Source organism: Chanodichthys erythropterus, unplaced genomic scaffold (genome assembly GCF_024489055.1).
Source record: "Chanodichthys erythropterus isolate Z2021 unplaced genomic scaffold, ASM2448905v1 ctg001380_np12, whole genome shotgun sequence".
Lineage (NCBI taxonomy): Eukaryota > Metazoa > Chordata > Actinopteri > Cypriniformes > Xenocyprididae > Chanodichthys > Chanodichthys erythropterus.
In genome coordinates this window covers 219,376-241,823 of record NW_027125670.1, presented here as the reverse complement: position 1 = coordinate 241,823, position 22,448 = coordinate 219,376, and the positions used below count along the sequence as shown (strand labels likewise).

At 40.3% G+C, this 22,448-nt stretch overlaps 1 long non-coding RNA gene across 2 annotated transcripts in view; it reads left to right on the top strand.

Annotated features, from left to right (window-relative positions):
• The window catches only part of LOC137016396 (uncharacterized), a 144,894-nt gene that overhangs the window by 37,732 nt on the left and 84,714 nt on the right, over window positions 1-22,448 (top strand). The window contains exon 1 of one of the 2 annotated variants that reach the window (XR_010894157.1): window positions 11,146-11,210. The exons of the other annotated variant lie outside the window; for it this stretch is intronic. This is a non-coding gene — a long non-coding RNA (uncharacterized lncRNA). Of the gene's footprint in view, window positions 1-11,145; window positions 11,211-22,448 lie in introns of those variants that run through there. 2 annotated transcript variants of the gene reach the window in all.

Sequence of the window (22,448 nt, the reverse complement as noted above, 5' to 3'; positions counted from 1 at the left end):
GGTGGCTATGGAAGCTTATGTGTAGCAATATTCATTTTGAAATGTAATATGCAAAATGACAATGTTATATGTAAATTACATAGGCTACTCCTCGACTCTGGAACAGTCTCTCTCAATATTATATCTTCCCCTTCTGTTTCTATTTTTAAGTCCTCTTTAAAAACTTATTTGTATTCTTTGTTTTAACTGAGGGTGTGAATTTTTCGATTGTCCTCAAGGTTTTTGATCCAGTGTGTTTATTCTTTTTTTGTGTGTGTTTTAATTTTGTTTTAATTTTTCTGTACAGCACTTTGGTTGCAACCTCTGTTGTTTTAATTTGTATCCTAATTTAGTTACTTGGTGTCTGGTAACGAAGGGCCTACTTTGCATCAGCAACACTGACTCAATGACAAACAAGTCATTTATAAGAGGACAACTGATGGCTCCTGTATTCATAGCAACTAGTTTCTAACTAATTAATCATTTGATTGTTAATCATAAATATAGGAGGGGCTGCTGCTCAGTATAATTGTTTTCAACATTATGTAAATTGGTATACTATTTAGCCTAGGCTACCAAAACGAACACCAAAACTTAACATGAACTGTTAAAAATTATAGCAATTTATGCAAAAAATTGATGGAAAGCTGGCAGCCGGCACGTTTCTTGACCACCTTCTTCCATATGGATCAATTTTCTGTTCTGATCTCAACAAGTCTCTGCAAACTATTGAGTAAGCACCAATCAGAGGCTGCAATTTTATGATATCATCATGAAAACTTCTTACAAAGTATTTTACAGTATTTTAAAAATACAAAAATACAAAATACTAAAGTATTTTGATATAAAATACGAAGCCATTTTCATCAACCCTATCAAATACAAGTTACGAAAAAATATTTTGTATTTGAAATACGTATTTGAAATACATCTATCATAAATACTGCCCATCCCTGCTGATTGATAACTTTTGACAGCATTTAATCCAGAGGGCGAATTAATTTTTAGTGTGAAAGCACAGAGAGATTCGCGAGTGCACAGAAAACAGTTCTAAAAAAGAAATCCTGTGCGAGCGGAGAGATTCGCACTCGCGCATTACATGGATGTGCTCTTGCGTCACAATTGATAGTTTTCACGTAACGTCACGCCCTTAGGGGAACGCCCCCCTGGCAAGCAAAACAAGGCTTTTTTTTTTATCACCAGTCATTTTTACCAGGTTTGTTGTACCAGGTCTAATGTAGTAAGACAGTGTTAAAGACCATATATATATATATAAATATAATATAAATATAAATATATAATATAATATATATATAAATATATATATATATTATTATTATTATTATTATTGATTATGCATACTTTGTACAGGCAAACAAATTAACACAGAATATTAATGCAACACAAGGTTTCTCATTAAGTGTTTTTTCCATTGAAAACCATTATGAAGAAAACACATTGCGTTAATATTCTGGGCTCATCTGTTCGTCTGTGTATAGTACGCATCATCAAAAAGGGTTAAACTGAATTTGATCTTTTAATATCACTGTTTTAGTACATTAAGGCACTTTAAGGGTGGGTAGCACTAAGGATGAAAAGCCTATGCTGCTTGATCAGCCCTTTCATTCTAACGGTATTTCTGCATAGTTAATCTGTGTTTAAAATTAAGTGGTGCAACACAACTCGATTTCAAATAAAACCCGCTGAGAGGCCTTGTTTGAATTTATTTCTGAAAGCTCCAAGTAGGTCACATGATTGGCTGCTAGCATTCTGATTGGAGGATCTCAAAAAATTGCCCACGACCAATCTAAAGTATCCAGATAGAAATTTGTTGCTTATTCTCAAATGGGAAAGTGCCCAAGCAACATTGCTCAAAAAGTTGCCCCGCGTATCATCACCATTCCAGTTTTAAATGTTGTATTATGAACTCTTATCTGTATGACCAAAAATCACATAAAAAACTTAAATATATATATATATATATATATATATATATATATATATATATATATATATATATATATATATATATTTTAAGTTGTTTCTGCTGTTATCAGAAAAAATGCAAGTGATCATGCACCTCCATGTCTTGCAGTAAGCGTGCTATACTGTAGCTTTCACATTCCACACAAACTTGGATATGCAACTAATAACAGTGCACATTTATATAGGTTAACGTTAGAGTGAGCAGCCATGTAAAGTTGCTATTACTTGCATGTTTCAAATGATAAGCCATATTTGAGGTCGATGGATGATAGGCGAATGTCTGGGTTTTCTGGCCAGCATACTGTAATTACTGAGACTGTCCTCGAAAAAAAAAAAAAAAAAAAAAAAACAACCCTATAGGTCGTTTTTAAAGGTACAATTTGTGATATTTTTTTCCGCTAGAGGTCGCTAGAAGCCTATTCAAAACAAAGGCGTAGTTTGATGACGCCAAGTTTTAGAGCGGAAACTTGGGACATGTGGTCTCCATCTCAACGGACGGTGCAAAACAATAGGGATTGGAGTCTGGAAGAACTCCAGTAACGTTACTGTAGTATGAAGCAGAGCAGGACCGAGTGTTGCGGGAGCTGAACGAGGAGCTGGAGCGATTGATCAACACACGCCTCACGAGCAGCGGGAATTTTATTATGACACAGTCGCCAGCGCCGCTTCCGCTTTTCCAGTCATGAGTTTACGGGAGATGTCCTTGTCGACAGAACCAGCGGCAGATGGTAAACAGTAATTATGTTCCATAAATAAGTAACACAATCCACCATAAAACGTGCAAGAAGTAAATAAGGAACTGCTTGAAGCAAGCTAGTGGTTTGCTGGACGCTAGACACTACTTCCGCATTTGTCCACGGCACTGTTGTGGTTTCTACGTCAGTAAAGGCAATAACAAAGGGTAACTGACGTCATTGACAGGCGACTGCACTGCCCCCTGTCACTGTTTAGAATGGGAATTTTCTCATGATTTACAAGTAGTTGAAAACATTAGAGATATTGTTAGTAATCAGCTGGACAAAATATATAACACTAGCCTAGTGGCTATTTTACTGCAAAAATTTTACATATTGTACCTTTAAGCATTACGACCTATATTTATGTTTTAAAGTCATGCGCCCTCTAGCTGGCGTAAAAATAATGACAGTGTCGTGTTACGTCTGTCATCATGAAATGACGTATGACCTTCTTTACCAATCAAAATGCGTGTTCATTTAAATGCAATGTGTGGACTTTTTACACCATTTGTCCTATTTCCATTTTGCAAAAATATTTTATTTATGAACGACTACACCAACCCCACCCCTAAACCTACCCTTAGTGATTAATAGTGCATATATACACTTTAAGAGCACATGCTTTCTCTGGGATCGAACCCACGATCGCATGATCACATGATTGCAAACTGTTATATATTGCAATGCTCTACCAGTTGAGCTACGCGAAACCCTAAATCTGACGCAGATAAAAGGGAACAATACATTAAAATGAAAGTGTCCTGTTGTCGATAGGGGTGCAACTTTAGTAACGCTCCTATGGGTCGTATTTCAGGGAAGTGACAAACGACCTTTATAGGCCAATACGGTTGGAGAACATGTTGTAATTACCACAAGGACCCGCCATTAACGATATTTCCCTCACGGACTGCGTGACTTCACCACAAGTGTTTTTTTTTTTTTTTTTCTGCGACTAACCGACTAATAAAATTTTGATTGACTAATTTTCTTCTAGTCGACTAGTGATTAGCTGACTATTAGGGGGCAACCCTAATTTCCAGTGAAGATAACTTCATTTGGTCACAATTTCCTTGTAAACCAGCATTCATGTTATACATAATATTGACACCATTATACACAGTATAATTGCAGTGGCAGCATAATGGCAATGACTACAAGATTTTTTTCATGGTTGTGAATTGTAAAATTACATGAAGCATGGAGTGTTTTTTCTATGGTGTTATTGTGGTTCTAAACTCGGTAGCTCTAATGATGAATATTTTATGTTCATCATACGATAATGGAATTGTTATGCTGCTATGAAAGTTTACTTTTTAAGTAAATCATTTTCTGATGCTTGTGTGTCCATCAGGAAAGAACTACTTAAAAACAAAGACAGGAAGTGGAAAGACACAAAGCAATTTTCCCATACTGTCTAGCTTTCCTGAGCTTTGTCCAGATTTAACCTTGGTGGTCAATACACGCTCTCTCACATACTCTCCCAAACTCTGTCCATTATAAGGATCTTTTAGAAACTAATGATGAAGACAAAATAGATAACCCTTAAACTAAAATGAAAATGAAGACAAAAACTAAATTAAAAAAATATATATTTTCATGAACTTAAATAAAAAATAATAAATTATGTTATTGGAAAAACTGACACTAAACTAAAATACATTTTAATTACTTTAGACCTAACTGAAATAAAATAAAAATTATATAAAATATATATATAAAAAATGTTTTAGTGGGGCATGTCCCTACACCTTAAACCCACCAATAAAGTAACAAATCAAATCTAATTTGAAAGTGGTAACGCATTTTCTTTGAATTTATTTAGATTAACAGTGTTGTGTATTATGTAAAACTTATCATGCAAAAGAAATATAAAAATTTGTTAAAAAGAAAATATTATAATGTATGATTAGTCTCTAACTCAATCCCTGTTCCTGAATAACACGCAAATTAATTTAACATAGAGCACCCCAAATTGGACTCAAGGCTATGTCTGACTATATATGAGGTCCAAAACGTCAGTTTTTCATAAATACAATATTTGTCTCTGAGATGGAGTGCAGATGATTAAATCCTAAACTACTGTACTTTATATTTAGACTTAAATGCAGCTTAAATACAGAGTAAATGTATAAATATGAAAGTATATATTTTCACAGTTAACGTTTCATTTAACATAAAAAACAAACAAAGTTAACTAATAGTTGCTAATGATATAAAACTAACATTACATAGTTTAACCATACATATTTTGTATAAGTGGCAATAAGGGGTGTCACAATATACCGGTATTGGCGATAACTGTGATATTCAAAGCATGAAATATCGATATTGTGTTAATTTAGGGTGTGACAATATACCAGTATTGACGATAACCACAATATTTAAAATGAATAGGATGCTTATGATATCATGACATGTAAATACTCCAGCACCAGTACCTGGTTGAGCTCTCAGGTGGCAGTATTGCACCTTAACGCTGACACCTGTCAAACAAGAAGAAGACGGATTTGCCTAGGCTGCGTTCCACTCCAGTTTTAGACATGCACTCGCAAACTTCCCATAGCACTTCCCCTCGGAGGAATCCCTGCTGCCATTTTGAAGTGCGTTCCACTTCGTGAAGTGGACGAGGGAAGTTTACATGGACAGACCCTCGCTCCCTCGATTTTGACCAACTTCATATGTACACTTCAGGCAGCTCCATAATCCACAATGCAACACGATTATGACGTCACTGCATATCGCGTTTAATTTACCCCACCACAATCAACTCTATGATATATTAATTTTTTTTTTTTTACATTTAAAACACACCTATATACATATAGAATTCTGTATTAAACAATTTTGTAAGGGGACAAAATAAATAATAAATCAGCTCCATTGCGGATTCCAAGTGATCAAGGACTTAGGATGTTCCAGTTCAGCCCATTGGAAGGGTTCCGCCAGTAGTGGGCACTCGTGCAACGTAAGCAATGACGTACAGCGAGTCAACGAGACTGAGGGAACTTAGCGAGGGAAGGGCATTTAAAAAACGAACTGGAACACAGCCCTAGCTACAGTCAGCGCGAAGGGTGGCAACACCACCAACCTTTTTACCCACCTCCGTGTCACCCTGCAGATTACGCCATTACGCCAGAGAGTAAGTTGTGATTATTTTACTAGTCATGGAATGGGAAATGTTATATTTACCTGTTAACAGCGATTTTCTGAGTTCATATATTTAAATAAAGGGTGATTATTTTAAGTACCGCATTTTCTTTACTCGTCTTATTCAGTGTGATGTAGCTATCCATGCAGATTTATGCCCTCAAAATTCAAGATCATGGGCATTTTTTGCCCTGACGAGTTTTTGTCATTATATCATATTATAAGATGTAGTGGTTTTACAATATCACACAAGCAAAAGTGCCGTTTCCCCAAATCAGCACAAATGCAATGTTCCTTCAACTTATTGCTAAATGAACAATGTGAGTTACATTTTAGACACAGTATTGTTAATATTGTTTTTTTCCCCTTTATTTTGCCAATGGCGAACAGCTGAACAGAGTCCCCGTGCAACAGAAATGTTTTTATTATACTGACTGAATCCGCGTTTAGAACGAATGAATCCGAGCTTTGTTCCTGAATGAATCAGTCATTTGAACAAATCGGTTGACTCACTCACTCATTAAGACAGTGACTTGCTGCCACCTACTGGCGGTTTAGTTTAGTTTCATATTTAAAGTTGCTCTAAGTGATGTCACGCGTTTTTAGGCCAAAACATTTTTTGTCACATACAGCAAACATCTCCTCACTATTCGTTAGCTGCCTGTCCCCTGAACATTCTGTAAAAAAACACAGTCTCTGTAGTCGCCACAAGCTCCGAAAATGGCAATAAAAACAAACTGGTGCAATCATAATAAACATGCTCCAGCCAATAACCGACAAGAATGATTTTAAATGTGCGTTCATTTCAGGAAACACGGAGGGGGAGGGGGAGGAGGAGGAGGAGGAGGAGGAGGAGGAGGAGGAGGAGGAGGAGGAGCAGGGTCTAGATAGCCTCTGTTTTGTTTGACAACACTTCGAACATCAACAGGAAGTTACTTCGCCCAGGATCGCTTAGAGAACCTTTAAGGGACATTTTAATTAAAATGTTAAAATTAGAAAAATGTATTTAAATATTTAAATATTGAATTAAATTTAAGTAGACAATTTGTAAATGCTGTGTAAATATTTCGATTGCTAACAGCTTCACCAGATTCATCCTGTAACAGTTACAGTCATATTTTATTGCGTTCAGTACTTGCTCTGCAGTAAATCGCTGAGCCATTTCATGTTTTTCTTATTTTTTCGTTTTTTGTCTGAATGAGTCGTCACATCAGCATTGTGTATCAGACATTGCCACCTTGTGGAATAAAGGTGAATTGCACTTATTCCGTCATCTAGATTCAATTATTGTTGTGCAGAAAAAAATATACTTACACTTTTAAAAAAAGCCGTGCGAACAAATGATAATACAGTGGCTGTTACTATTTAAATCTAGCGGGTTTAGTGTCTCGTGTTACAAATCCAATGACGCTGATAGTGACGATTCTCTCTGACCATTCAGTGATCTGCAGAGTTTACATGTCACATTAAGTATTGGTACGGCACGCTTGGAACCTCAACCGAGGTGGTACTGTTTAAGTGAGCCGTACCGAGCCGTACCATGCAGTGGAAAAAAGCGCCATAAGATTGAATTGATTTTTGCTAAGCATAGCCTACTGCTGATGCGCAAATTAGCCTTCTTAGAATTGCTGTAAATCTTGCTGAATAAGCAAAATGTAATCAAATCGAATTTAATTTCATTTAACCTCTTCGACTCTGAGGCATTTTTTAGATTTCTGCCTGGATTTGACATACCAAAGTTTAAATGTTCACCCTTCACACATACAGTGAGAGAAATGTAAAATATTGGTGTCATTGTAAAGAAAACCCCTCAAAATCAGACTGTAATACTTCAGAAATAACGTTGTATGCATTTAAAATACTGTAATAAGCACTTAAAAAATAGGTGATTTTTTTTTTTTTTTTTTTTTTTCAAAATCCTGTTTTTGAAAATCTGTAAATCAGGTTCTGTTTGCTCTAGGAACCTGCTGATTGTTTTCTTTGATTCCCATGGGTAACAACTTGTACCAGAAAAAAAAAAAAAAAAAACAGAAGTTATTGAAATGTAACTGAAGGGAGGCAAAATGATATTTTAGCATATGCAAGTGTCCTTTGGATTGTCCTTTGCAAAAACAGGTTTTACAGACTGCATTACCACCAAAATCATCACCATAATATTTTTATTATATGGTATAGCACTTTATTTTATTATTTATTGATTTTCTTTATTTTCATCTTTATCTCTGAGATGCAAAACAAGTACTATGCTAAATGGCATAAAAGAATGAGATTTTGTTTAGCGTTTTACACATTTTATTCTCCTTTCAGGTGACATGGGTTCGGGCCAAAATACCGAGCTCGGAGCCCTCTCCTCGGACAGCACGCCAAATACGCATACTATGCATACTATTTACTATCTGATTATTTGTAAGTGTGAACTCGTGAAATCCCATTTTAGAAGTCAAAACAATACTATCATAGAATACTATGAATACACACGCAAATCTTCCATCAAACAGCTCATGAACTGGAACTGAAGCACGCGCGCGTGTGTAACCCCTCGTTTACACTGCACGCGTGTGCGTTGCGTTACGGCTCCGGCATGGTTTTGTTCCGTCTTCTGAACGGTGTCAACTTACACCAGAAGCATTTCAGAAGCGAAGCGGCTGGATTCGCGAGACCACGAGATTTGCCTGTCTGACGTTGTTTTCGTTGATTTTTTCATGTTTTTAATGGCTAAATTGTTATATATTGTCAGGTTTAATTGTGATTATTCTTATGCCATAATTTATTTTGCTGTAGCTATACAGATGAAGTTAATAATAATTTTACACTTAATATTCCAGTTATGGACAACAAAAACAAAGAAATTTCAAGTTTTTCAACTTCGAATCTCTTTTCGTCAGTTTCTGGCATCGTAGTGAAGTGAAATATGAGCGGGAGTTTACTCAGGGTGATTATTTTGACTTTATTTTGTATTTGAGCTGCGCGTCTTGGACGCGGCGTCCGTCAAAAACAGGCGAGGTGCCTATCTTTAGCGAACCGGCGCAGTATCAGCTCCGGTAGCCGCGTCGCAGCCGCGCTGCACACGCGTGCAGTGTGAACCCGGCCTAACGCCTGTTTCACACATAATCCGTCTGCAGTGCGTATGCGTTGTGTATTTTTTTTACGCACCCATGTTAACGGATTAGAGCGTTCATTGCGTTCCAGGAGCGGGCGTCTGCAGCAGTGCAGCGATCGTTTACGTACCGAGTCAATTATTTTAAATTGAAAAAAAAAAGGAAATTATGCACATTTAAACTACTTTGTACATTTAGTACATTACATAAAGAATTTTTTTTTTTTTTTTTTTAAAGATTTAGCGCCATATTAAGCTATATTCATGCCAAAAGGAAACATTTCAAGTTCACAGTTCAGTTGTTTCCAAACAATTATTTTATTTTTAAAAAAATGAACAGTGTTTACTTGCATAATGCGATCAAGATATGTTTTTCCCCATCGACGGAGGGAAACTCGCATCCCAGCAGGCAATGACGTGACAGGCGGACCTAAACCAACCTATTCAAAATAGTGTTGTCAAAAGTACCAACTTCGGTACCTATCGGTACTGAAATTTTAAAAACGTGATGCTTTGAGCGCTGTTGAGCGGATTCATAAACATCTCTGATTGGCCATTGTGTTGACGCGCTCATCGGATATGCCTGTGATTGGCTACAATGATCAGCGCGTGGGAGCATTTGAAAGCACACGGAGTGTTTGAATTTGAAAGCGTTTTGAAAGTGGGAGCGCGAGCGATTGAAAGCAGGCGTCTAACAGTGGACCGATCCGCGATAGACGCCTGCTTTCAAACGCCCCCGTGTGTATCTGTGTAAGCGCTTAGTGAAGAGATTAATTGATGACTATTTACAACGTTTTTACAGCGTTGATCATTGAAGCCTATCCGATGAGCCGTGAAAACAACGGCCAATCAGAGATGTTTACGAATCCGCACAACAGCGCTCAAAGCGTCACGTTTTTAAAATTTCAGTACCGACTAGGTACCGAAGTCGGTACTTTTGACAACACTAATTCAAAAACAAGGTGACATGGATGACACTCGTCTCATCGATGAGGTGGAAAAACATACAATTCTGTATGACCCGCAGAATTTATTGTACAAAGATTTGAATGCGAAGGAAAAGGCATGTGAAGCAGTTTCGTCGGCTGTTGGTGTCGACAGTAAGTTTTCAAATCTTTGTGTCATGTTTACGTGTACTAAACTACTCCAGCAACTGTCAATGTATAAACGTAATGAATATAACATTATGCACTGCAAATGTGTGCTGTGTGAAAGCACAATGGCCGCTTCCTGCTTCAGCAACACATACGCACTGCATACGGACCGCACACGCTATGCAGACGGATTATGTGTGAAACAGGCGTAAAGCTGCGATGTGATCCCGCCTGTCTGCCTCAATGGCCAAATACAAAAACTGTAAGTTTCAGTGGTGACAACCGCATTTAAATGCAGGAGTGAATCCCCTAAATTATCGTTACATGTGTGTACGGAACACGACTCGCTCTCGAAAATGTGATGATTGACAGCTTGGAAACCATAGCAACGTTCTGCCGTCTCTCATGTTTGGTATCCGTTATCGTGACCAAAGTAATATTAAAGTGACAAAACACTCGTTATTTTCACCAATTTAAATAAACACACTAACAGCGTTGTGTTTTGTTTATGCTTGTATAGCCAGTTTTACACAGCGCACGGCACTCATTCTGTGTTGCCATGGTAACTCATTATAAGCTTTTTGGGCTTGTTGTTTAAGCTCGTCTCATAAAGCAAACGGGTTTATGGAGTTATTAAAGTGAGCAGATATGAATCGTGATTTAAGCATAAAGCATTTGGATAGGCTTGTGCTTTCCCTGTGATTGTTCAGTTCGATACACACTGCATAGAATGTCTGTAAATGCGGTTGTCACTACCTGTATTTTTCGTGAATTAATACAGTTGTAGAATGCGGTTGTCACTCCTGTATTTTACTGAACTGTGTGTGTACAGAACGCGATTAAGCACTAAAAGGTGAACTGACAACCGAATTTAGCTGCAGTGTGTACGTGGCCATTGATTTGTCAATATCTTGTCATCTGAGTGGATTAGAAGTTTGATTGACATGTCCCTGGACAAATAGGATCCTTAGCTTTGAACACATGCCTGATATGTACATCATCGTCATCACTGAAGGAAGCCAGGCTGTTTTGATGATGGTGTGGAGATCGCGTGATCTTCATTCGTGCCCATTTTGTGTTTCTGACAACAGCGACATAACAGTGGATTATTTACCAATATAAGCTCACAGAAAAGTGAAACTAGGCCCATTTGAAAGAAAACATCATAAGGTAAAATATGATATAGAGTTTGTGGCTGATTTTATCTTAGAGAAGCATTGATTGCGGTAGAAATTGACGTTTGTGTTTCTTTTTTCCACATTTATCATATTTATTACACGATTCTTTTGAACATCGTTCAAATGATGTTGTTAAAACATTAAAATAAACTATTATAGCCGGATTTCTGAGAATGAGCGCTTTCTTGTGATATATGACTTGTCTGTTTTATGAAATATGTGTAAAATTCATATTCATATTTATATTTTTTCATCATAGTCAAGGAGAGGGGCGTTTTTGGCATGATTGTATATTTAAGCTTTATATTACTACTTTGTGTAACATAAACACAGAAATCATTATGTTCTTTGTAAAGATTAGATTCTAAGCTTTCAAATGGTACCATATATGGGTTGATAGTATCTCCAGAAATTTTGAAAAATTAAGTGAAAATATTATGACGTCATTTTCGGCCCGCCTACGGGCCGGCAGAAGAGTTCATGTACCATCCATGCTGTCACTGAAATTTCAGCAACTACATTGTCTACTTAGGCTGCTGCTGTTGCTGCTAACATTATTTGCAAACATTACAATTTTGCAAAGTGTGCTGCTGCTGTTCACTAAAATGCAATCTGAATTGCTATGCATACTGCTGCTACAGCTGCACTAAAGTACTTAGAATTGCTGTAAGCCCCATTGAATAACCAAAAACATAAGCAAATTCCAATTTCAAGTTTAAATTATGTTTTTTTAACAAAATTCGGGAGGAGCAACATTCAAATAATCTGACTAATCATCACGTCATCTTGGCCAGCTGTCAGCAATCAGTAATCAACATATCTACCCAATCAGCACGAGTGAAAGCATATATAAATAAGACACGGTCGACTCACCCATATTCCTCGACAGTTTGACAGCATCTGACCCGCCCTAAGTTCCCACCATGTCCGAAATTAATCTCTTTGTGTCCGATGAAGACTCTTTCGTCCTCTAGGAATCTTTGCCACAATCCTCTGGCCTTACTAGGAGCAATTACACCGCCGCCGCTGGGGGGGGGGGCGTCAGCCCAAACAAACGGGTCCCCGCATGCCAAGACGCCGAGGCCGACTCTCGTCACTGCGGTCGAAACATCCGCAATCTCCTTCTGTGTATTTCCTAGTCCTGCCCATTCTATCATTCCTGCCATAAAGAAATGGACAACAAGGCAGTCGAGCACCAAGCTCGAGTCTCGGGCAATGCCGCCTCTTCCCGCGAAGGAATGGGCCTTGTTCCAGCATCAGGCCGCCGCAGCAGGCCTTCAGCAAGCCAGAGCCGCGCCACAGCGCAGATTCAATCCCAGCCAGCTCGGACTTTCCTCCCTATCGGCTCAACCCGGTAAAAGCACAGTCAAAATCCTTTTCGTTTTCCGTCCCTGAATTAATTTCCACATTATGACATCTGTATCAATGCTGATCGGGGGAATTCGCGTTTTAAACTGTTTCTGTAAAGTTTGCCGTTCTAATTAACGTGCCGCTTGTGGTTCAAACACTCAATCAGCTGTATATGCTCGTAGCCTATGACGTTAAGATTGCACGCACGGTCGTATAGATTCATTGAAACTCAGAACATATTGTCATCACTGTCCTGCGATTCATCAACAAATCGCTTAGAAACTTAGTCATAATATGTATTTCTGTTTTGAAGTATAACCACAGCTTCACTATTGGAGACGCAGAGACTGGTAGGACAAATTCTTTTCATATCGTTATTTTGATGCATTTAAATAAATCTTACCGTTCCTTTTTCGTCTGTATCTGTTTTATAACGAGCCGAAATCTGTAAGTAACTTAACAAACCATAGACAGATAACCAATGAATAAAATAATTAAATTACAGTTTGGAAAGTATGGAATTGAGTAATTTCCAGGTCTGGATGGAAAATATAATAAATATAAATAAACAATATTAAACAAGCAGCATGTCCATGGTTAAATGTTAGTGATTGTTGAAAACAATTAAATAAATTCAAGGTGCACATTTTTATTATGCAAAGCTCTGTCTTTTACAAATGAGTCTCTTTTGAGCTTCACTAAATGAAGGCACTTGTGACTCAGACCAGTACAGTTAAAGAACAAGGATCATCCAAATCATACTGTACTTCGTTTGATGTTGAATGATCATCAAACAGCAATGATAATATAAACAGTACTGTCATTTACAGTACCAAACCATTGTGTCAGAGGTGAATATATGCAGGTTTAAAGGATTTCAGGCTGCTTCTGAGAAAATATGTAAAAAGTTTAATAATCTATCTCTTTCGCTGAGCTCAGGTTTCCAATCGCCCCGGATAAGCGATGGGTCCAGCCACGTCCATTGAATTTCTGGGATTTAACTTGAATACAGTTAATTTCCAGGCATAAGGAATCAATAGGACATTTATGTTCGCTTCCACCTTCCTAAACAGTCCAAACTGTTCTAAACAGGAATTACTATCTTCGCTCAGCTACTTAAACTTCATGATGCGAGTAATTCCACAAGGCCAGTCTTTCATTTTACATCTTCACTCTTGTAGCTTCAATTCATGTGCTAGAACAAGCGTCAGGCCACAGCAGCTGCAAGCCTGGGTCGTGCCCCAGATTCCCCACTTTCCTCCTCCATCTGCTTGGCCACACACTGCAGCTTTCACCGGCGCCGCACACCATCCAACAATGCCTGCCCCTCTTGGTGAATGCCTTCCCTCCTAACGTGAGGATGCCTGTACTAGCAGAGCAAGCTCTGCCTCTGCTAACGGTGCAGGCCCGGACACCCCAATTTCCCTTTCTCAGTTTCCCTCTTTTCTAACCTCCTCATCCCTCCCCTGGCTCCAGGGGCCGAAACCGAGCGTGAGGCTGCCTCCGCTAACGGCCTCGGTCCCGGCCTTTCTTCCTACTTGCATTTTCCTATAAGCAAAACTAACCCTGTCTACTACAACACTGATGCCCATCCCACCAAATGCTACAGCCTTGGAACCAAACCCTGTTGCCAACAACATCAGATCCTCTTAGAAATTCAAGCTGTTGGCAAGAATTGCCTGGAATGTGGACCCAACCCCTGTACCTTATTATTCAGAGCTGATATTTCCATAAACCACCTACTTAAAACTATCCTTGACACTTCTCTCAACTACATTCTTCAAGCTGTCTCCCATAGAACCCTACAATCCATTCTGCATAGGAGCAGCAACTACAGCCACCCAAAAAGGCCTCTCCCAGCATCAGATTCAAACATTTGGTCGCTGGTCATCAGAAGCATTCAAGAACTACATCCAATCTAATCGCTCCCATATTAAAGAAAGCCCAACGAACACCTATCAGCTAGTTTTAGCTCCAGCTCGTTCTCTCACACATACCTGCAAGCCGCCATATCCAACTCAACTAATACCATCATTCCAATACAACGGAAAATTTCTATCATTGCCGCAGCAGTGATGTGCCTCGGCTCCCACAGGAGCTCAGTTCCTCTGGCTATTCTCTCCACTGTCACAGCAGTGATGTTGCCTCGGTTCCCACAGGAGCTCAATTCCTTTGGCTATTCTCTCCACAGCCGCAGCAGTGATGTCGCCTCGGCTCCCGCAGGAGCTCAGTTCCTCTGGCTATTCTCTCCACTGCCGCAGCAGTGATGTCACCTTGGCTCCCACAGGAGCTCAGTTCTTCAAGTCGATTTCTCCACTGCTGCAGCAATGATGTCACCTCGGCTCCCACAGGAGCTCAGTTCTGGCTGTTCTCTCCACTGCCGCAGCAGTGATGTCGCCTCGGCTCCCGCAGTAGCTCAGTTCTTCAGGCCAATTTCTCCACTGCCGCAGCAATGATGTCACCTCGGCTCCCACAGGAGCTCAGTTCTGGCTGTTCTCTCCACTGCCGCAGCAGAGATGTCGCCTCGGCTCCCGCAGGAGCTCAGTTCTTCAAGCTGATTTCTCCACTTCCGCAGCAGTGATGTCACCTTGGCTCCCACAGGAGCTCAGTTCTGGCTAATTTCTCCACTGCCGCAGCAGTGATGTCGCCTCGGCTCCCGCAGGAGCTCAGTTCTTCAGGCCAATTTCTCCACTGCCGCAGCAGTGATGTCGGCTCCCTCAGGAGCTCAGTTCTGGCTAAATTCCTCCACTGCCGCAGCAGTGATGTTCCCTCGGCTCCTGCAGGAGCTCAGTTCTTCTGGCTATTCTCTCCACTGCCGCAGCAGTGATGTCGCCTCGGCTCCCGCAGTAGCTCAGTTCTTCAGGCCAATTTCTCCACTGCCGCAGCAATGATGTCACCTCGGCTCCCACAGGAGCTCAGTTCTGGCTGTTCTCTCCACTGCCGCAGCAGAGATGTCGCCTCGGCTCCCGCAGGAGCTCAGTTCTTCAAGCTGATTTCTCCACTTCCGCAGCAGTGATGTCACCTTGGCTCCCACAGGAGCTCAGTTCTGGCTAATTTCTCCACTGCCGCAGCAGTGATGTCGCCTCGGCTCCCGCAGTAGCTCAGTTTTTCAGGCCAATTTCTCCACTGCCGCAGCAGTGATGTCGGCTCCCTCAGGAGCTCAGTTCTGGCTAAATTCCTCCACTGCCGCAGCAGTGATGTTCCCTCGGCTCCCGCAGGAGCTCCGTTCTTCTGGCTATTCTCTCCACTGCCGCAGCAGTGATGTCGCCTCGGCTCCCGCAGGAGCTCAGTTCTTTAGGCCAATTTCTCCACTGCCGCAGCAGTGATGTCGGCTCCCTCAGGAGCTCAATTCTGGCTAAATTCCTCCACTGCCGCAGCAGTGATGTCGCCTCGGCTCCCGCAGGAGCTCCGTTCTTCTGGCTATTCTCTCCACTGCCGCAGCAGTGATGTCGCCTCGGCTCCCGCAGGAGCTCAGTTCTTCAGGCCAATTTCTCCACTGCCGCAGCAGTGATGTCGGCTCCCTCAGGAGCTCAGTTCTGGCTAAATTCCTCCACTGCCGCAGCAGTGATGTTCCCTCGGCTCCTGCAGGAGCTCAGTTCTTCTGGCTATTCTCTCCACTGCCGCAGCAGTGATGTCGCCTCGGCTCCCGCAGTAGCTCAGTTCTTCAGGCCAATTTCTCCACTGCCGCAGCAGTGATGTCGGCTCCCTCAGGAGCTCAGTTCTGGCTAAATTCCTCCACTGCCGCAGCAGTGATGTTCCCACGGCTCCCACAGGAGCTCAGTTCTTCAGGCCAATTTCTCCACTGCCGCAGCAGTGATGTCAGCTCCCACAGGAGCTCAGTTCTTCTAGCTATTCTCTCCACTGCCGCAGCAGTGATGTTCCCTCGGCTCCCGCAGGAGCTCAGTTCTTCTGGCTATTTTCTCCACTGCCGTAGCAGTGATGTCGCCTCGGCTCCCGCAGGAGCTCAGTTCTTCAAGCCAATTTCTCCACTGCCGCAGCAGTGATGTCGCCTCGGCTTCTGCAGGAGCTCAGTTCTGGCTAATTTTTCCACTGCCGCAGCAGTGATGTCATCTCGGCTCCCGCAGGAGCTCAGTTCTTCAGGCCAATTCCTCCACGGCCGCAGCAGTGTCATCACCTCGGCTCCCGCAGGAGCTCAGTTCTTCAAGCCAATTTCTCCACTGCCGCAGCAGTGATGTCGCCTCGGCTCCCGCAGGAGCTCAGTTCTTCAGGCCAATTTCTCCACTGCCGCAGCAGTGATTTTGCCTCAGCTCCCGCAGGAGCTCAGCGCTGTCCAATGTCTTCATCCATATGATGATAACTCTACCGGCCCTTTACTAACCCTCCTAGCAGCACATTCAGCCTAAGCAAGGCAATTTTGGGGGGTCATCAGTAATGTTCTGGCTGCTGTCCTGCATTGGTTTGCAATTTTTGGGAGGAGTAATCTGGGTTCGGGCCAAAATACAGAGCTCGGAGCCCTCTCCTCGGACAGCACGCCAAATATGCATACTATTACGCATATATTTTTCTATCTGATTATTTGTAAGTGTGAACTCGTGAAATTATGTTTTATTAACAAAATTCGGGAGGAGCAACGTTCAAATAATCTGACTAATCATCACGTCATCTCGGCCAGCTGTCAGCAATCAGTAATCAACATATCTACCCAATCAGCAGTGAACGCATATATAAATAAGACACGGTCGACTCACCCATATTCCTCGACAGTTTGACAGCATCCCTCCACCACCCCGTCTCCTCACACCTGCACTGGTTACTTTCCAGAATACTAACCAGAATGGGGGGAGTAATCTGGGTTCGGGCCAAAATACCGAGCACGGAGCCCTCTCCTCGGACAGCACGCCAAATACGCATACTACTACGCATATATTTTTCTATCTGATTATTTGTAAGTGTGAACTCGTGAAATTGCTGGTTATCATTCACTAAAGCAGTTTGCAGCACGCTTTCAGAGTTTGTCTAAATCTCCACAGCTAGATTGTGAACACTCTCACAGTACTTCTTATCTCAGTGCATTATTAAGTTTGTCAGCCTTTAATTTCTAAACTAGCAAATTTACAAGTTCTAAAACCAAGCGCCATGTTATACTGTCTTGCACTTGAGATAGGAGTAAATTGCTAATCATACATGTAGCAGCATTTACGTTATGGTGTCTACAGCAGCAGCAAGCGGTTTATGCAGTTCATGTGAACGCAAGTTAATAAATAAATAAATCGATGCATTGCGATTCTCTCTTCAACGATTCTGGATCGATTCTGAGAATTTCTATTTCCTCTTGTACACACACCTATAAAATAATCTTTCATACAGTTCGGAAAAGCTAAAGCGAATTACATGTGCGGACATTTGCATGGTTCATCATTGCACAGGATATGTGCTGTGAGAGAAACGTGCTTGCAGCTTGTGTTCTCGCCTGCTGGTAGGCCTATTTTCCTTACAAATGCTCTACGAAGGCATCGTTTATGTTGGTTGGAGTGCTATGGGCTTATATTTTATAAATATGAAACTTACTGACAGAAGGCTGCTTTCAATTTCCTCGTGTGCTTTGTAAAGGGCGCTCACCCAGTGGCTGTGTGTGACTCAGTTTAAGTGTTTAAATGTAGCCTACTTGCATCTCAAAATGCGTTTGATGTGAAATTAATGTAAACACAGTCAGATGTCTTAAGGGATTAACTTTTTTTCAGTTGCTTATAAACATATTACTGAAAAAGTCTAATTACACTGTATTCAACACAAACTAGGTTACAATAATATGTGAGCAACAAGTATGTACATGTTTGTATTTTTGAGAGAATTATGTATATGCATGGTTTTTGAAAAAATAAAAAAAATAAGTCACTGAAATAAGGCCTCAAAACACATTAAACATTTTTTCACACTAGACTTTTGGGAGCTGTATATTTTAGTCTAGAGTTTTTGCTACTCAGACACAAAACAATGTATTGATTTGAAATTTCTAAGACACTTTTTGTTTAGCAAGTCCTATGTGAAGAGATGTGAATATTCATGAATAATGCTGTGATTCACACCTGAGGAGATTAAGACCCTGTCCATAATGAGCCATTCAGTCAGGAATGTGACTGAATGAACTAAGAAAGAATGCAATGACAAAAGAAATTTATATATTTTTTTGTTTTGTTTGTAGTTTACTTCGAATATAGTTAACTGTATAAATGAGAGTCAGACACATTTTGACTGCACAGTTATACCTGGAAATAAATCCTGTTCAAAGATATAATTGAACATCACATACCTGGCATTTGGTGTTTCTGCACTGGAGAGAAAAAAGAAAAAAAAAAAACAAGTGATCGCAGTATCATGTGCATGCAGTCCAATGTGAGCAAATATCTGGGTCACTATGATTCTGAAATCTGTGAAATAAACGAAAAAACCATCTGTGAGCTTGCTGATAACTGAATCATGTCAGCTATTGTATTAACGTTAATATAATGTCCACTCTTAACAGAAAACATTAATTTTGTGATCTTATGCATGCACGTATTAATGCACATCATGTGAAGAACATTTTGTATAGGTCTATAGTATTTTAAATTACAGTACCGGTCAAAAGATTGGACACATGTTAGTATTTTAATGTTTTTGAAAGAAGTCATCAAGCTTGCATTTATTTGATCAAAAATACAGAAGAAAACAGAAATACTATGAAATATTATTACAATTTAAAATAATGGTTTTCTATTTTAATATGCTTTAAAATATAATTTATTTCTGTGATGCAAAGCTGAATTTTCATTATTCATTGTGAACAAAAGCTTCATTGGTATGGCCCTAACAGTAACACCCTTTCACAGTAAACACTTCACAATCTGTTCAAAACAGCCCAAAGAAATCGTCTGAACATTCATATTATACATTTTATGTATTATATTTGTTATATCATAGAGCCTAAATGTTAATGTGCAGTTTAATATGTTGCTAACACGTTTTATTTCAGTATTTATTAAGTATTTTAGCCAATTTTACTCATCTCAGTATAGCAATATAGTTTAGGAATAGCCAATATGTCTACTAATGTAAGTTGCGTGTAGTAAACGAAACAGGCGTCTGCGCCATTCATACAGAGACACACAGAACGGTCTTTTTGCCATTTAATGTTCACAAACACTATATCACAATTAGAATAAAGAACTTAAGAATAAAACTTACCATTCACAATCATCAGCTTGATCAAGTTGATCCTCGATCAAAATGAAAAAGTGCTCTTCCTCTGAAGTAAATTCTTCCAGAATTATTCTTCACTGCATCTTAAAACGTGGTTTCATTCATTTAAAATTAATGTAAAGTGGTCAGCTGATTTATTTGAAAGATTGGTGAGATTGCCAACTTGTAGAGCCTCTTCTGTATTATCAAGGAAGACACAAGTGTTATAAAATAAATTTTATTAACAAAAAGATAAACAAGAATAACTAACACAACTACTAAATAAATACCATGAATGATAAAGGAATAAAGTGCATAAGATACATAGAATACAAGGTACAATATGTAAAATTCTTGCAGTAAAATATCCAAAAACCACTAGGCTAGTGTTATATATTTTGTCCAGTTGATTACAAACAATATCTCTAATGTTTTCAACTACTTGTAAATCATGAGAGAATTCCCATTCTAAACAGTGACACGGGGCAGTGCAGTCGCCTGTCAATGACGTCAGTTACCTTTGTTACCGCCTTTACTGAGGTAGAAACCACATGACAACAGTGCCGTGGACAAATGCGGAAGTAGTGTCTAGCGTCCAGCAAACCACTAGCTTGCTTCAAGCAGTTCCTTATTTACTTTTTGCACGTTTTATGGTGGATTGCGTTACTTATTTATGGAACATAATTAATGTTTGCCATTTGCCGCTGGTTCTGTCGACAAGGCGACTGTGTCATAATAAAAGTCCCACTGCTCGTGAGGCGTGTGTTGATCAATCGCTCCAGCTCCTCGTTCAGCTCCCGCAACACTCGCTCCTGCTCTGCTTCATACTACAGTAACGTTAATAATCGCATCCACGAACATGAGTTCTTCCAGACTCCAATCCCTATTGTTTTGCACCGTCCGTTGAGATGGAGACCACATGTCCCAAGTTTCCGCTCTAAAACTTGGCGTCATCAAACTACGCCTTTGTTTTGAATAGGCTTCTAGCGACCTCTAGTGGAAAAGGATATCACAAATTGTACCTTTAAGTTGAGTGTGGCTATGGAAGAGTTACATCATCTTATGGAAAGATAAACTGTTTCTCTGAAAATAATAAGGTGGAGAACCTTATGCACCAAACAAATAAATGAGAGATTATTTGTTATTAACAAACATCAGCTATATTACATCTACTGGGAATTAGGAAATTATATACTGATAATATACAACAATGCCAAGGTCTCTGGAAAGAGGTTTGGTTAAGTGATATTTACGTTCCACGTGGTTGAGTCCGATGGCGGTGACGTCTTCCGCTGGTTGTGCTAGGTGACAATGCAGTGGGGAGAGGAGCCAGAAGCTGTTTCAACAGTATTGAACCCGAAGCTCTGCAGGATTCTGATCTCCTGGAGCACCAAAGGGTCCTAAAATCTGGAACACACAGATGAGGCCCTGGTGTAGGTGCAGAAGGTCCTTAACAATCTGGAACACACAGACGAAGGTACCTTGGAGTGAAGGTTTGCTCTCCTGAGCTTAACCTTGTTGCAAATGTCGTTACTGACTCGCTGGAGGGAAACTCTGAACGTAGTGTTTGTTAATGTCTCTTTCCTCACCGGCTGGAAGCTCAGAACGGTATATAATGTCTCACTCCTTACAGAGTTGAGACCCAGAATGAGGAGTGTCTGTTGAAAGGGTACCTTTATCCCTTTCCGATAAGGAGGAGATTGCAATTTGGCACTTCTCCATTCAAGTGCTGTGATTGGCTGCTGGCATCAGAGGGCGCACACACACAATGTTGCCCACCCTTCTTTCCCCTGTGGAACTAATTTGCATAAAGCACAAAGTTGGAAGTCTTTACAGTGTCTTTAAAGTTTACCAATGCATTTCTCACTTTCCAAACCACCACCAGAATACAAATAGAGACTAAACATGATGGGGAAAACACTGAACTGTCATGCATTAATTCAATTGTACATTAACAGCTGAATTTGTGTCTGATGTTGCATTACAAATAGCTGTCAGTAAGAATACTTATTTCTGTGAATAAGTATAAAATGGATGTATAGTTTGCATCAGTTCTAAGGTTTTCAAACATAGTTTTGAATGGATTTGGATGGATCTTTGTGATCTCTTTTTGTTTCACCCATTGCTGCTAAGGTCCCAAGGAATTTTTATGGCAGTCTCTGTCAAACCTTAGGAAGTAGTCTCTAGATGGGTGAAGGGCAGAAACTGCATGTGGACCAATGACAAGTCCTGTCCTTCCCAGGCTTGGTACAAGACGTCTTCTTCTTGCCCTCTAAAAGGTGTCTGGATGTTGTCATTACATCTTTATCTGATGGCGTTGGACAGTTTGTTTGTGTTAGTCCACCAAGATCCTATCAAAATGTAGCAAACCTTTGTCCGTTGTTACAGACAGAGAGCTGCTGAGTATTTTGCGTCTGTAGCTCCATATAGCTCAGTTTTGAATCTCTATTTACTATCTGTGACGAGCAGGGCGGGCGAGAGCCGTGAGGGAACGGCGTGAGGCCGATGAAGCAAATGATAATGAGCGTCACCTGCGAGGCGTGCCGGCCTCGAGTCTCTCACGGAGGAGCTCCGGAGGTTAGCTAGCCTGTTAACTTGTCATCTTTTCAGTCAACAAACCCGGTGAGTCATGTCATCTTCCCCTGTTATTGCTACTTGCACTGCCTGTCACATGTTTAGCGTAGCTTTCTGTGTCAGCAAT